Source organism: Hypanus sabinus, unplaced genomic scaffold, assembly GCF_030144855.1.
Source record: "Hypanus sabinus isolate sHypSab1 unplaced genomic scaffold, sHypSab1.hap1 scaffold_301, whole genome shotgun sequence".
NCBI classification, from domain to species: domain Eukaryota; kingdom Metazoa; phylum Chordata; class Chondrichthyes; order Myliobatiformes; family Dasyatidae; genus Hypanus; species Hypanus sabinus.
Window position 1 is genome coordinate 534,259 of NW_026781164.1, and position 5,742 is coordinate 540,000.

Below are 5,742 nucleotides of genomic sequence, written 5' to 3' on the forward strand. Positions count from 1 at the left end.
ATATCACAGCCGGCCTCCCCTCATCGCTGGATCCTCTACAGTTTGCTTATCGTCCAAATCGCTCTACGGAGGACGCAATATCCACCACACTGCACACAGTTCTCTTTCACTTGGACAACAAACACACTTATACCAGAATCCGGTACATTGATTTCAGTTCAGCGTTCAATACCATCATCCCGCAGAGACTAGTAGAAAAACCGTCACTGCTTGGCCTTAACACTGCCATGTGTCGTTGGATTCTGGATTTCTTGACAGACGGAGCACAGTCAGTCCGTGTTGGCAGGAACATCTGTGAATCCATCACACTGAGCACTGGATCCCCACAAGGCTGTGTACTTAGCCCATTGCTGTTTACACTGCTAACACGTGACTGTGCAGCCAGATTCAAGGAGAACCTGATCATTAAATTTGCTGATGATACCACAGTGGTGGGGCTCATAAGCTAAAATGATGAAACAATGAATAGGGATGAGGTCAAACACCTAGAGAGCTGGAGCAGTGACAACAACTTGATGCTTAATGTCACCAAAACCAAGGAGATGATCGTCGATTTCAGACGGTCTCAGCCTGAGCACACACCACTCAGCATCAGCGGCTCCACAGTGGAGAGAGTGGAAAACATCAAGTTTCTTGGGGTGCAGATCTCGGACAATCTCACCTGGTCCAGGGACACTACTGGGATTGTGAAACGAGCCCAGCAGAGTTTGCACTTTCTGAGGAAGCTTAAACAAGCATGACTCCCCACTAACATTTTAACTACATTCTACAGAGGCGTTGTTGAGAGCGTGCTGACCTCTTGCATCACAACCTGGTACATCAGCTGCAGAGGGTGCACCCGCCTTGCAGAGGGTGGCTAGGGGAGCAGAGAAGGTTATTGGGGTCTCCCTACCTTCCGTCCAAGACCTCTTTCCGAGTGGATGCCTCCAGAAGATACGGTACATCATTAAAGACCCTTCACACCCTCTCAATGAACGGTTTTTTCTTCTGCCATCAGACAAATGTTACAGGAGCATCAAAACAAAAACCACATGGTTACTAAACAGCTTCCTCCCACAGGCAGACAGACTGCTAAATAGCTGCTCGACCTGACTCTGCTTCGGACACTTTTAACTTGCACTGGACACTAATAACTTGATTTTAACTGACATGTGGCTGTTCTGTTTTACTATTTATTCTTACGTTTATTATTAAGTGTTGAGTTTGTTATGTTATGATTGCACTGCTCCTGCGAAACGCTGTCTCATTCTGCCCTGCAGAGCTGATGTACGGTTAGAATGACAATAACGTTTTTGAATCTTGAATGTGGAAAAAATCCCATCATGAACAGTAGTTGCCTATCATCGAGGATGCCTTCAAAAGGAAACATTAAGGACACACAACCACCCATGAGACACTCTCTTCCCATTAATACCATTGGAGAGGAGGTACAGACACACACGCAACTTTTACGAACAGCATTTTCCTCTCCAGCATCAGTTTACTGGACGAACAGGAAATATTTTTGGTTTGGTACTACTTACTTATTTTTTTATATTTTTATATTTTCAGTTTGTTATGAAGGATGAACAGTTCGGATGGGCAGAAGGGTGCAGAGGTGCCCATGATCCCCCCCCCCCCCCCCCCGAGAATAACAACATTACTGATACTATGCTGACTATGAGAAAGAGAGGAAAACAAGCAGGAACATCAGCTACAGATAAGAGAGAGGGGGAAAAAATTGCTGCTAAACTTTCTTGTGACTCATTTTTGAAATTATTTACTGTTCGCTGTAAGGACAATAATTTGCTCATAACATTCCTCAGTGGACAGCCGGAGTGGGCTGGTTAAATGGACGCAGTCACTCAAAAGTGATGAAAAACTGAGACCCCCTGAGTGGGGATAAAAGTGAGTTCTGGGGAGACACCCCTCAGACACACCCGGAGACACACCAGTGAGCGCTGCTTGAGTGTTGAAACCCACGAGAAGATGTGGGTCATCGGAGACCGAACAAAGGATCGGTCAGTGAGAACTCACAGTATTTATAGGAAGGGCCGGTGGGGGCTTGTGTGTGTTTCCGCTCATGCCAGAGTGACGAGCCCACCACAGAAGAACCGTCTAGCTAAAGAACAGAGGGGTCATAACTGAATGACCACAGCCAAAACAACTCGACGGTTCAAGAACGAAAAGGAAGGATTGCCTGCCTGCAATAGCTGTCACTGTTTGCTCACTCCCGCTCTCCCCGACGATAAAACACAACCACCAATATCTACCTCAGCGTGCATGAACTGAACTGAACTTTATGCTTTTCTATGACACTACATTTACCCCTAGACGTCGATAGAGCTTTTTTTTATTATTGATTATTATTATTTCTACACTTTCAGGTTTATTGTTGTTATCTTGTAATATCTATGTATTTGCATTATTGATATTGATTTGCTTATTTTATTAATAAAAACATAAAAATTGTACCACCAGACTCCAACGGATTCTTCTATCTTTGCTGGTTAGACACCCAGTTACGGGGTTCGTAACAGTTCTAAGTAGACAAACAGAAGGCAGAAGTTTCTTTTCCCACAGTAAACATTCCTCTCAGTGGTGGTGAACGTCGACATGTTTACGACCCAGGACAAAGTTTGGTGCAATTCACCCGAACAAGCTGAGGATGGTTTTCTGGATCGGGAGAGGGAGATAAGGTTACAGTGAGATGAGCTGTGATTACAATCGGTGGAGAATCAGAGTGGAGAGGCCGCTTTACTCTCAGTCTGTCTGCTCAGCCGATGGACCAGAATCGCGCAGACACAAGGTGAGTTTGAGAGTTGGGTCTGATGGAGTTTGAAACAATATCCCCTTTGCTGGAGGAATGCCACACGCAACTTACACCCCTTAGTAACTTCACAAATTCTATTGTTTGCAGTTTCAAAATTAATTTAGTAAGTTAATCACAATGTTGAAACCCGGGCTGCACTTGACTGACGTAATCGGAATGTAAATGAATTAAAAAAAAAGTTTATTTTTAAACCTGCTAAATCCTGTCCCCATGGAGACGGTAAATGGTATTAAAACCCCAGGTATGTGCAGCTTCAAAAGTTCATTCCGGGAGGTCGCCTGTGGCCCACGGGGACAAGTCACTCATCAGAAAAAATGCCTGCATTGTTTGATAGGTACCGGCAAGTGGACAGAATACTGAACGTGTTCATTGTCGTCATTGGGGTTCCTGGTGAGTCAGCACAGATATTCGCATTTGGTACTTCTATCTGTTAACGGTGCGAGCCTATTTGGGGTAATTTTACCAGCTTCCCGCTTCATGCGCGTGGCAGTAATATTCGTCAGTGATATCAATCCTGACTATTCAATTTTCTGAATTTTCACATTTAATGTGAAACTCAACTAAACCCCTCTCTCTCCTCCAACTCATGGGATCGACCTGAACGTTGTTCCTGCATTTTATGGAATTTTGTACAGAGTAATACCAATGCTAGGGACAAGCTGCTCTCCGGGAATGTGAGACTAGGAATGGTATACATTGTGGTGTTGACTATTTATGAGTTATTGACCCGAGTGAATACTTGGTCCTATAATGAAACACTGTCCATGTTGTTCCAGAGTTGGGAGCCGGGAATCCTCTGGGAAGGTGTGACTGGGAAGTTTTAATGACACCCTGTCCATGTTGTCCCAGTGCTGGGGTCAGGCAGCTCTCCAGGAAGGAGGCACGAGAAGACTTTCAGTGGCACCGTCTCCAGAGTTGTCCCAGCCTTGGGGACGGACAGCACTCTGGGACGATGTGACTGGGAGCGATTTCCAGAGACGGAAATCAGTCATTGTGTTTCTGATCTGATTGAACCCCGGCTCCTGTGTTTCACTTCTCCCTGTCGATCCTGTCACAGTCACATTCTATTGTCTGTTTGTCAATAATTGGGTCTGATCTCCTGACCTTGTGTCCACGGATCTACTGACACGGGTTGTCGAAATGAGTTGCCCTGTAGAAGTAAATCTTTAATGGAGCCACTCGCAATCTGGTTACCATGTTGTCCCGGTTCGCCCTCAGAGTCACGAAGTAAACTGGGGCCCCGACTTGCCCTGAAGAAAGGCCTCAGCCGGATACATTGAGTATCTGTTAAATTTGTCGATTGCTGGTGAGTTCCCCAAGAATTTAGTGTATTTTGTAACCCTCTGGATACCAGAAACCCGGAAGTTTTAGGAGCAGTATTAAGCCATCGAGCCCATCGAGTCTGTTCCGCCGTTCAATCTTCGCTGATCCCATAGTTTTCTGCTCCTCAACCCCAGTTGCCTGCCTTCCCCCGGTAATCTTGATGACATGCCCAATGAAGAACCTATTAATCCCTGTTTTAAATACACCCAACCACCTGTCCTCCGCACCTGCATGTGGCAACAAATTCCACAAATCCACCACAATCTGGCTAAAGAAATTACTCCACATCTGTATTTTGAAGGGGCTCCCCTCTATCCCAAGGATGTGCCCATTTGTTCCGGACTCTCCACAATTGGAAACATCTTTTCCACATCTTCCTTGTCTAGGTCTTTCAACATTCGAAAGTATTCAATGAGATTACACCGTTCTGATCCCCGGATAATGTTCCGGCCCCGACAGATTTTGAGTTTCTGGAGGATCTGGGCAGTAACAGTTAAATCAGTGACTGGAAACGGGATGGGCACCGACCGTTGTTGTTCATGCCGCTCGTGTTTAACTCCGACGATTACCGACACATCACCTTATCTCCACATTGAAGAAGGCAGGTCAGAGACAGTGTGACCCATGTTTGGAGTTCGATGAGCAGCCGTTCACCGCATCTAGTATCCTGATCTCTGGCTGAAACCGAACCTGTCTCCATTCCAGGAGAATGAGTTTAATAATGCCTGGTGTCTGTTCTCTTCCATCTCGCTGCAGTGAATTTAATGGCGATTGTGATCCTGTCCCGAGGAAAGTGCGGCCTCTCTACCTGCACCACTCGCTACCTGGTGGCCATGGCAGCGGGGGATCTGCTGACCGTAGTCATAGAGGTCCTTTTGCGTCAAGTCTTAAATTACTACATTCAGTGGAATTTTCTGAGGATTACCCCTGCGTGCAAGGTTATCGAAGTACTAAGGTTCACCGCCACATACTGCTCTGTCTGGTTCACCGTCGCATTCACCGTTGATCGGTTTGTCGCCATCTGCTGTCAGAAGCTGAAAACAAAATATTGCACCGGGAAAACTGCTGTTGTTGTTCTCACAACAACCGGCGTGCTGTTCTTTCTGAGAAGCGTTCCCCGCTACTTCCTCTGGGAACCCGGACAGCTAATCAACAATGTACCGTGGTTCTGTAAACTTACGGCCAATTCTTTCATTGACCTCGGGTGGAAAGTATACGATTGGCTCGGCATAGTTTTAAATCCGTTCATCCCTTTCGTGGTGATTCTGCTGCTCAACGCCCTGACGGTCAGGCACATTGTTGTGGCCAGTCGTGTCCGTAAGGGGCTGAAGGGTCAGAGCAAGGGGGAGAACAGCAGGGACCCGGAGATGGAAAGCCGGAGGAGGTCTGTGGTTTTACTCTTCACCCTCTCCGGCAGCTTCATCCTCCTGTGGATGACAAACTTTATAAATTCCATGTATTCTGAGATCTCAGGAATAGGATACAATTTCGATGATTCTGAATGGATCTTTCACATGGTCGGAGCCTTGCTGAAGAATTTCAGCTGCTGCACGAACACGTTTATTTACGCGGTGACTCAGTCGAAATTCAGGGAACAGATGATCCGC